The following is a 12,050-nucleotide window of genomic DNA, read 5'->3' as shown; positions in this document are numbered from 1 at the left end:
ATTTTCTAACCACCAGACTCTCACACATCTTTAAGCTATTGTTTGATCACTATTTTCTGAAAAAGGTATCTTATGCTCGGCTGCTGTTGTGTTGCTGTTGCTCTCCTGGTTTAAGCCCCATTTGTCAACCTGTAAAGCCAAGTCAAAATGTCATGTCAAATGTCAAAGATATAAAAATGAGGGTGGGGCTCATTTCTATTAACAGTACCTATATACTGCTGGCTTGTGAATCCCCTCCAATAAAAATTGTACAGTAGTCTACAGTATTTGAGAGAATATACTTTTTTTTACTTTTCACTACTGGTTTGACTAAATGTTAAATACTGAATGAGGAACTGTATTTTTATTTTTCTGGAGGTCACTGTGCTTGCCTTCAGCATATTCTGTCTGTAAAAGTTGCAGCTTCAGTCTTTCTGTTAAACATTACACTGTCATTTGAGTTATATTATAAGATATATTGTTCATGCATTATATCTCTATTATGGCCTAGACCTTTCATTTCTCCTGTATATCAGACAGAAAGGTTATAGACTCTTAATGTCACTAGGATTAATATTTGAGGTGTACATATACTTTACATTTAGTATGAGGACCTTTACACACTAAACTCCTCAACAACCTGTTTCAAACTAACAAAATGTGCATGCAATAGATAAGGTATAGCGGAATTACTAAAATCAGCATAAAGGAAGACAGTATTATACAGTCCTGCTCACCATTATTGGCACCCCTTCATTTTTTGCATAACCTCTACAATATCTTCAGAAATAAATAGAAATGTCAAGCTCTTGAACGTTTGCAGGTTTCTTTTCCCCAATGGCAGATTTCAGCTCATACCAAAGATTTTCAATCGGATTGAGATCAGGACTCATTGCTGGCCATTTTAAAACAGTCCATTTTTTCGTTTTCAACCATTCCTGCGTGCTTTTGGATGTGTGCTTTGGGTCTTTGTTTTGCTGGAGGACCCATGATCTTCGACTCAAACCAAGTTTTCTTACACTGGGTAGGACATTTCGCTCTAAAATCTCTTGATAATTCTCTGATTTCAAGATTCCTGTGATAAGGTCAAGGCCTCCAGTACCAGATGCAGCAAAGCAGCCCCACAGCATTATGGATCCTCCACCATGCTTAACTGATGGTAGGGTGTAATTTTCCTTGTAGGCTTCATTGTGCCATCTGTAAACAAACAGTTGGTGTGCATTGCCAAAAAGCTCTATTTTTGTTTCATCTGTCAACAGAAAATTGTCCCAGAAGGATTGTGGTTTGTCCAGGTACTCTTTGGCCAAGATTAGTTGTTCCTTTTTATGTGTTTTCCTCAGCAATGGTGTCTTCCTTGGCCTTCGCCCATGAAGCCCTGTTTGGTTTAGTGTGCGGCGTATGGTACTTGTTGAAACCATGACCCCAGACTGTTCCAGGTTGGCCTTCAGGTCTTTGGATGTTTGACGTGGTGTTTTGTCCACCATTTGCACCAACCTTCGAAAGACTTCTCTCATCAATTTTTCTCTTCCCCCCACGTCCAGGGAGGTTCTTGACAGTTCCATACTTGGCAAACTTCTTAATAACATTAAGCACTGTTGAAACAGGGATACCAAGGTCTTTGGAGATGACCTTATACCCTTTGGAGGTCTAGGTTTGCTAATTATCACACTTCTTTGTTGTTCATCATTTGCTCTTTTGTATCAAACACAAGTTCTCTATAGAACAGAAATGTTTCACTTGATTAATTTTTTTCAGAAGCCAATAATGGTGAGCAGGACTGTAATACTTGTCAGACCGCAACTGTAAATGTAACATTATAATTGAGGTAAATGAAAATAGGGTCCCTGTGCAACTGAGAAAACACCTCAGGTTCTTGTTTGTTTGTGTGTGTCCGTGTGTGTGTGTGTGTGTAAGCTTCACTGTAGCCAGCAGAGGGAGACAGCTTCTTTTGCATGAGTATTCAAAGTGTATTATTGTTTGCACCACTGCATTCATCCAACAGAGGATGAGCACTAGTTACATCATTCAGATTGTGGCAGTCTTATCAGAAGACCCACAGCTGGTTTCCCCTTTTCACAGATTTTCACTAAAGACTGTTTCTCCTCAGTTGTTACACATTTGATAAAAACCTTTAAAATGCGTACGTGTGAATATATTCTCAATAGCCTAAACACAAATAATGCATTATGTACAGCTTTTTTTGTACATAATGAGTGAACATAACATTCAAAACTCGCAGCTGATTTTAAAAGATAGTAAAGACAGTAGCCTCCAAATCAAAAACACATATAAAACAAACATAAATACAAGAACAAAGTACTGAACATAGGTTATAGTTTTAAAGCTTTTTACATGGAACAGAATGGTAGAGAATCTGGAAATTGTGAGTACAGTCTACAGCAAAATAACGCCTCACTCTGTATTCATTTTCAGTCTGGGTAAGTGTTTTTGTCTCCTCTTTCAGCAGTGTTTCCTTTGGCTGTACTGTAGACATTTTGCCTGGCATGATGTGTTCAGCCACAATGAATCCCTGGATGCTCTTCCTCTTCCTTGTCCTCATCTTCCTCCTTCTGTTTCCCTCACCCTTCCTCTCCTGCCTTTTTGTCTCTCTCTCTCTCTCTGGCTATAGTACCACTGATTCAGCCACCCTCAGCACTTCGGAACAATGAACATTAGTAACAGCTGTTAATGTTTGCACCTGTGTGTGGTCTGTGTGGCCAAATTTATGTATTAATGTATTATTACAAGAAGTAATGCTTAAGTATTTTTGCAGAGTGGGGTTTTTTCCGTTTTGGGTCATTGCAAGTATGACCAGAAAGTGACCCTTTAATTGTTTTTTCAGATGCATTGTGATTCCAAAGAGTAGATTAAAATGGATCACCAAATTAATTTGATGAAACAGCTGTTATATAACATGACAAAATATCTGAGACTAAGCAAAGTTATGAGCCTCCAAAAACTTTTCTTTTAAAAAGAAAGGACAGCTCATACCCACTCACTCTTCTTGTGGACAGGGCTGTTAGGGTAGGAGATTGACGTAATTGGAAGATGCACATCAGGCATGCATGCAGGAAAAGGAGTTCCATCAAACCTTTTGAGATGTTTGTCCTGAAATCAGTTTTCAACTTCTTTCAGATTCAAAGGAAGCATTTTAGACAACAGAGGAGCAGATAGACTGTCATGTGCGTCCATAGGGGACAGATACTGGACTTCAGACGCAGCATTTATCTGCAGTTTCTTTGAACATAGATTCAAAGGGTTCGAATCCCAAAGCTCATGTCATCGGTCAACTTGTTATCATTGTAGATTGTTCAGCCAACTAAAGGCCACAGATACCACTCAAACTATTTGTCCTTTCCTCTTGGGTTCACCAGAATCACCTGTAAACTGAAAGACCTTTTCCCTGAATGTAGTCAGCCTGATTCTGTGTACATTATATTTGTCTAAAGTTATAATCTTTTGGTCCTTCTCATTTCTCTTCTATGATTTAAGCCAAATGCCATAGCAGTAGCATCACTGACCAGGCTGTTAGCTGACTTAGCTTACACATATAGACAGATAATATAATAAATATTTAATATTTAATATTATCATAATAAACCTCTAATAAATAAATTCCTCTCAAAGTGTCTTTAAATTACATGAAAGAAACCCCATTTACCCATTTCACTGTTGTAATCAGAGTTAAGGTAATTTAAATTTAAAATATATATATATAAACAGATTCTACAGTATCAACTCAGCATCATAACAACTACCTTCACTTATTGCAGCAAACAATTGAAATACAATTAAACATACTAGATTCAAATAAAAACCTGTCTGAAGGGTACCCAAAAAGTGGTGATTTAAATGAACATCCACAACACTGTGATTTGTTATCAATCTGAGAAATTGATTTATTTTAGAGATATCAAATAGCGATGTAAGCTCCAATGGGAGTCTGATGTTTGATGCTGACTTCAGATAACTTAAAGCTAAATTGGTTTCCCAAAGCTACAAATGTTTATTTTCTATCCCATCCAGAAGGAACTTCGTGATAACATTGCTGCAGCTCCGTGACACAGAAGACACTCTGCAAAAACTCTCAAAACAAACACAGAGGAGGGTCTTAACAGTTCACGAAGGATGCACAGAAGGAAATGAAAAGGAAATAGATTGTCACAGCAGGATACGTGAGGAACATGGTCACTGTCATGTTGCTCAGCCAAGAGCCTCAGAGTCTGTGATTGTGGTCACATTATGTTATGACAAGGGGATCAGGTCATTGTGAAACCTAAACGCCGATTTATTTGACAAGGGCAAGGTGGTTTGTCCCTTCTCACAGTAAAATGTTTGTGTGGTGGTTATGCAACACAGAAAGAGGTCTCTGCTTCTGTTGATAGTTTTATTACTGTGGTCAGCAGGTGACACAGTTAGAAGTGAGAGTTAAAGGTGTTACGCTGGCATGAATAGACCCTGCTGGAGCACCCGTGAGCAAGGGCTGAATCTTCTTGACCCTCCATTTAACAATTTTCAGACACAGTTCTTGTGAAGAAGGTGTCCACCCTCCAGGTTGGCCACATTGGTCTACACTATCAATAACAATCTCTCTCTCTCTGTGCAGTGGTAAAGCAGATAAAACATTAGAAAGGCATGATATCACAGCGACTTTGTGGGGACTTTTTACAGCATCCCATGATAAGATCCTAATTTATACTTTTGGTTTCTATACTGCAACTATTTGTTTTACATCTGGAAGATCTTGTTCCCTCCAACATGGATGAACATTTTTTTGTGAAATATATTTATATATTCGAAATCCTGTTTTTTTTTTTTTTGTGTTGGGTTTATAATGTTAACAATGTTAGATCGCAGATTGTGTCTGTAATCTTCTATTCCAAGTTTGGTTCCTTCAGCCTTAAGTATAGCAACTACTTCCCACGGAAAGTATCAGAGCAAATTGTTGCTAAAAACAGCCCGAATCCAAAACATTAAAGTTTCACATCGCAATTTGCTTTTCAACCCATGTTCATGGCTTGATCAGCCAAAATAAAAAGAATGTGAACTTGTCAGAGTCAGTGCTCGACCCCACTTATGATGTCATAGCCTTTGAAGCTGGAGTTATATAAGTTACATAAGCTTTAGTATCTATTTCAAATGGCAATTTCATCACCATCATTCAACCTTCAGTGTGAACTTCCTGTTATTTTATAGTTTCTAATTAAACTGAGAAAGATATGGGCACTTCAATGGGATACATTTCTCAAAGCAGGATCCCTGCAATCCCTGTGTAGAAGTGGGGTCAGAAATCACTCTGCCAGAGGATTTGTTTTTTTTAACAAAAAGGCTGTCCTAGTGAAGACGTTTGTCTTCTGATTCAAAGATCTTAGCTTTTCTTATACTCATTCTCATTGTAATTGATTGTACACTTTGATAGTGTAGCCTACAGTGCTAGGAATGAGGTGGGACAGATAAAAGATGATGCAGCAAGTCTAAGTGTCTAAAGTCAATAACATGGTCTATCTCAACCACAGTAGCTACACAGAAGCTATACATACACCCCAGTGCAGACCCTTTAATTGTTGAAAAGGAGAGTTTAAGTTATAAAATCAGGTTGGACAAACGCCAATAAAATAAACAAATAATTATTTCCTAAAAGTGATATGCTTCAGTGAAAGGTCGTTGCTCAGCATCTTAGTTGGCAAGATGTCTACTTCTCAATATTCCTGTTCTTCATCAAACTAAAAATAAACAAAAGCACTTTGATCTGACAGAACATATTCAACCTGATTTATTTGTGGACTTTGCTGTCATTGCCTTTATGAGAGATAATTAGCACCTTTTCAGAATGACATGGCCAAGCCCGGGGAATGTGAGTCAGTCTGTTTAGCTGCCGAAGCCTGTTTCGGCTTGTGAAAGAACATGACAGGTACCGGCAATAAAGGGTGATAAATTGGACAAGTGACAAAAATTAAGGTGCAGTCTATTTTGGATGCAATATTGAATTGATTTCTGGAGCTGTTTTAAAAGGGCCATCATGGAAGCCCCACTTCTCCTTATAGGGAAATTCTTTAGAAACTATATGCACTGGTGGCGCAACAGAAAGAGGGTAACAGACTCCACATCTGCAGTCCTTCACATCATGATGCCTTTGGTACTTTTTTGCCTGCTGAAAGTGCACTCAGAGGCGACATCTGATATAGTGTTTGTAAGTAAGCGCACTTGTTCTCTGTTCCCAGTAAAGCACTGGTAAAGCACTTACATTTACGCCACACAACAATTAGTGGCCCTGGTCCGGGCAGTGGAAATGAGGACGGTGTCTCGTTGCCTTTGGTGAGGGGAACTGAACTCAAGAATCACAAGCGGAAGAAACCTGAGCTGCACAGTCAATACCTTTTTAAACACACATGGAAACATGCAAAACACACATGCAATACAGATTTATTATGATTAATAGCATGTATAGTATTCAGAGTGATTTGCTCATTAAATATCCAGAAATACACTGTTCCCACTAATTGCTTGCGCTTTTGAAGTCACTGACTTCATAAACCATTTAAGGCTGACATAAAGTGGCTGATTAATGGCCTGTTGTTGTTGTTTTATCTTGGTAGCATGAATGACCCCTCCACTAAATCATGTTTATACTGTACCTTTCAGAGGTTCCCATGCACGCCATTGGCTCCAAGGCACATGATACAGACTGTTTTCAAATAGCCAACATAATAAAATGATCTTTGCAGCTGCAATAATGGACATGCAAAGAGTGGCCTTGCAGAAACTCGTCACTAAAGTCGTGTCAAATTCTGCACATGAATCACAGTATTCTGAAAAGCATACACACTCAAAATCACTAGGTCAAATAATAATAATCTTACCCAGAATTGAAGGGTTTTTTGACCCAGTGTTAATGTTGTTTTTTTGTGTAACTGTGGGGTTATTTACCAATTTAAAATATGGTTTTGAACAGATATAATCCACTCTAGTTCTTTTTAAATGAACATGTCACTATTTGTTACTGATTGTTAATAATATGTCTTTACAGTTTTAATGTCATATATACATTGTTTTGTATGCTTTTCAGTTAAAATGTAACATTAGGGCAAAATAACGAAGGTTTGGTTAAATAATCCAACAGACAAATGAAAATAACAATACACTTTACACATATACGTATGCTTTTAAAGACCCTATGATTCATAGGCATATTTGCTTTCATACAGCCTGTGATTAATGAATTAGTCTGATATATTGGTCACTACCAACGCTGGCACACAGAGAAATTGGGTTTGAGTTATGAGGTGCTGAACTCTTAAAACACATCAGGATATGAGCAGCATTAAAGCTATCAGCACTGTTTCAGAGCACCATTTGTTAGAAAACCTCAGAGTGAGAAGCAGTAATCTGATTCCCAGGCAGAGCAGCAACTCAAATACAGTATCTGGAGAAGCTCTGTAGTCAAATTAACTTGTTTTGAAATAAATAATTGATGGGGCAGAGAAATGATGAGGTGGACTTCTACTCAGCAGGCAAAAAGTGATTACCAGGGATAATGATTATTTGACGAACAAGTAACATACTCAAAAAATATGCTGAGAGCTCCAGAAATCACTGACTGAGGAGCAGAGTTGGCAGCGACAGCGGTGCGAGCTGGGAAACGCTGCTGGATTCCAGTATGTGTGTGAACACGTGACTTTCTGTTGGAACACCTCTCTGTGGACCTGAAACTACGGTTAAACTGTGTACCATTACATTTTGTGCTCAAATCTGACTCAAACATCTTGAAACTGCATCTTTCTGAAGTTATGACATCAGTAAATGATTAATGAAGTGACTGTTTTTGTTAAGTGATTAAGTTGTTTTCACCTGTTTGTGCTGCATCATTAGTAAACTCATGTTAAAGGTTTAGTTAAAAAGTTTGACATTTTGGAAAAGATACTTTCTTGTCTCACACTGCAGGCAAAAGTGACTCAATTCAGATTTTTTTTCCTCATGTGTGACTAGGATCAGTTTATTTCATAACAGTGTGAGCAGCAAAAATCAGTCTGATTTTTTGGGTCGCTTTCATATGTGGTCTAAATCAGATAGAGGTCTGTTTTTTGCAATTTGATCTCAGTGTGAACAGTCATATGACTTTTACGTCACTATAGATTGACATTCATCAAAATTCTGCACTGGTGGGATTCATTTGGTGAATTCAAACACAGCTGCGATGGAGGAGACAACACCTCCGTACAGAGATAGCAGCCATTGCTCCAAACAAAGGCATTATTTAATCATCGTCCTCACTGCACATCATTCATTATAAATAAAACCACACACGTTGCCTTCAGTGGCCTTCATGTTTACTTCCAGCAGCCGACAGGCTTAGTTTGAGGTCAGGGGAGGTAACAACTTAAACAACTTAAACAACCTGAGTGTGGGAGGTGCAGAGCAAATGTCAGGTGACTCATTGATTTCAATTGTTAATGTGAAACTTCCTAATATGTAGTTTGTACACGCAGAGATATTTTCTTTGGAGGTTTATGGACATTACTGACTCACTGAACCTCCAGAACCTATTTGACCTTCTGTGAACTGTGGAAAATGCTTTGATAAATCTGACTCTTGTGAATACACAAACACACACACAATGACACACACTCACACACACACACACACACACACACACACACACACACACACACACACACACACACACACACACACACACACACACATCAGCAGCACCATCAACAGATGCTATAATGCTTTCATTTCTATTGGACAACTCTCTTCTGGAAACACAATACACTTCCTGGCAAAACACTTTTAATCTGATACGTAAATCGTTTTATCTGCTCAGAACTCAGAGCAGCAGTAAGGCTGTTTATTTTTTGGAAAACTTCACTTCCTATTGAAAAAGCAAAACATAGATCTGTATATCTATCCATATATCTGTGTCTGATTGGCTTGTTGTCTGATAGGTCATTTCATGTGGTTACATTTTTCCTAGTGGTGTGGGTATTATATAATAGTGGCGATCAAAGTAACCAATTAGCTGCTGATTTCATGGGAACTTGCTGGTGTACATAATTCTGCTTTAAAATCTTTGAAATAAGTCGTTCTACATATATTGTATATTTTTGCGGGATTAGACAGAGTCAGGAGGGTGACTAATTCCTAGCCTGGAGCTGTTCACATTGCAGTCCTCTATACCAGGCTGAACACCCGGCCAGGCTGCTCTGAGCTGGGTTGCAACACAAGATACTTCAGAAAATGTTAGTAGATTCAAACATAGATGTGATAATGAAACAAAACAAAACATTGATTTTGAGTTTATATGTTTCACTGATTTTATGTTTTGTTGCAGCATCGTGGTCAGGTTTCCCTAACTTAATAAATAGTTAATTAAAATAAGATAGATTAGAATACATTCATCATTTACATTTTATTAGAATACATTTAAAAAATAAACTATATACTTAATAAAATGCCAATAGTTAAAGAAAGAGTTAAAGGGTCAGTTTACTCAAATTACAAAAACATAATTTCTTATTTACCTTTAATAGTATCCAAAATGCAAATCATCTAAAACTTCAATTAATCGCCTTAATAGCTTCAATCACTGAACTCAACCTGCCTTTATTTGGAACAGGTGTCTATATGGGACAGGCCTTACATTTTTTTTGCTCAGCAAAGTGAATACTATCAAATTGTTTATTTAAACCAGTATGAATATTACTTGTATAAAACAAATATAACATATCAATTATGAATCATAGATCATTTGATACTTTGGTGCTAATGGTTTCCGTAAAATGAACTGAATGATCAGGTCCAATTTTATTTCTATAGCACATATTCATAACAAAAGTTATCTCAAGACACTTTTCAAATAGAGTAGGTCTAGACTGTACTCGTTAATTATTTTTTTTACAGAGAACAAACAGTTCCCACCACGTGCAAGCACTCGGCGACATTGGCAAGGAAAAACTTCCTTTTAAGCAGTATCTAAGCATCTCATAATTTGCTCAAGCAGGCAAACTGGATCTTAAGAGGTTTTGTACATCCAAAGAATTTCTATAAAATCCAGACCAGGAATCTAACTGAGACCTGTGCTTGTCAAACATGTAGCCACACCGGGCAAGTAACAGGGACCTGAGTCTAATTGGGACGCTGATTTTAATTAAAGTTTTACTGTAGTTATGCAAATAGGTGTTGAGATATCTGTTCTGAGACACAACCTTAATACAATGAAGGTGAATGGAATTAAAATGATCAAAAACAGTGCCCCTGTTGCTCTGGATAATCCATAGACGTCACTGTGTGAACAGCTTTCTTTGGCACTACATTCTACAGACAAAATAGTCCCAATCAAAACGGTCTGTGGTAACAGCAGAAATCTCAGGTCCTGGGAAAATAAAAGCAAAAATATCTGCTTATATTTTTGTACCCTTTAAGCTTTCAAATTCATCACCAAACAAGGAATCCTTTAGGACATTAGCAATAAGATCATACGGCTTCATGGGCGTCACGGCTACAAAGGAGGATCTTCGCACTAATGTGAGAGAAACTGCTCCAAACGCACTGTAGTGGGGGATCATGTTTTCTTACATTTCACTCTCATTCTCTTCATCACTCGAGGGGAAGAAGCACAGACTCTTATACCACCATAAGACGTTCATCAGTTCCTGCATCAGTTCCGCTTTGGCTCTGGCATCTCTCCAGACTGGGATTGTCTAGTGTCCTTTTCAACTGAGGGTGACAGCAGGCGTGGAGGAACAGCAGGTGTTTTCTGCTGTTTATCAATAAGCACAGAGGGGACAGGGTGCAGAGTGTCACTGACGGACCCTGTTGATATACAGCAGCTTCACAGGTTCTCTCCTGTTGTAACAACATACGTCAAGTTGTATATGACTTAGGATCCACCTCCAATCTTAACATATCCAACAAAATAACCCTCATTTACTACTGATTGTTTGAAAAGACTTGTGTTAGACTTGTTTTTAAGAGTTCAGAGAGGCTGCTGACATTAAATATCAGCCTCACTGTTTATCCATTTATACATTTAATGAGGTACAACAGACTCTGGTGAGAAAGAGAATATGATTGCCAAGAGGTGGAGGGCTTACTCCATGCGTCACAGAGTCCCACTGTACAATCCCATTTTTAACAATTTAATGCAATTAATGTCTGTTGTTCCCAGAGAATACTCTGACACTCTGTCTTTCTGCAATGTGTTTGGCTAAGCCACTGCATTGCTTGTTCAAGCTTAATTGCAATGAACTGGAGCCTTAGATTGTGTTTATTGTTTCAGGAGAGACGCTCTCTCGGCCAGGTCTACTTCCTGAGACCCTGATTTTTTTCCATCAGACTAAGACTCTGTTTTTCTCTGTTTCTGTGTATGTCTGGCATTAGCTATTGGACACATTACCAAGAGACTTTTTTTTTTTACAATTATTAATTTCTCTAAATCTTAATTTTTATGTAACTTTACCCCAGAGTGTAAAGTTTTCGTTTATTTTTCTATAAACTTTGGAAAAGTGCTCTTCTCAGGGCCGTTTGTCTGTGCTAATGGGGGTCATGAGATGATCTCACCAAACCTTAGCAGGGGGGGAAAAAAAGAGTGTGAGAAACTTGGTGCTTATATTATTAGCTTCCGCTTTATGTTGACAACATATGACGACATGTCAAAGGTCATGTTTGCTGTGAAATGATAGTGTGTGTGTTAATTTACAGCTGCATTGTAAAATGTACACGTTTGTATAACTGAACACACTTAAGTTCTCAGTTATTACAGCTGCAATTGTTTACAGATATGAAAACAGCTAATATAAAAACAATGCTGAACTTTAGTTCTACAGATTTAATTTCATGTTTAAACAAAATACAAAATAAAGTGCATAATTTAAAGTCTGGATTAGAAAAATAATTAAAAGACATTGTTTAATAGGCCACTAGTGTGTCAAACTCTGTGTTTAACTAAATATCTTTAAATGGTACATTCTTGAGGGGCGTAATTTATCAGCATTTATGTACACGAACAAGCTTGTCTAAAATTAACAGCAACAAGAGAAAGAAGAAAGGCAAGAATGTAATCCGGGACA

Source organism: Dicentrarchus labrax, unplaced genomic scaffold (assembly GCF_905237075.1).
Source record: "Dicentrarchus labrax unplaced genomic scaffold, dlabrax2021, whole genome shotgun sequence".
In the NCBI taxonomy this organism is placed as follows: domain Eukaryota; kingdom Metazoa; phylum Chordata; class Actinopteri; family Moronidae; genus Dicentrarchus; species Dicentrarchus labrax.
Note: the sequence above shows the minus strand (reverse complement) of the source record.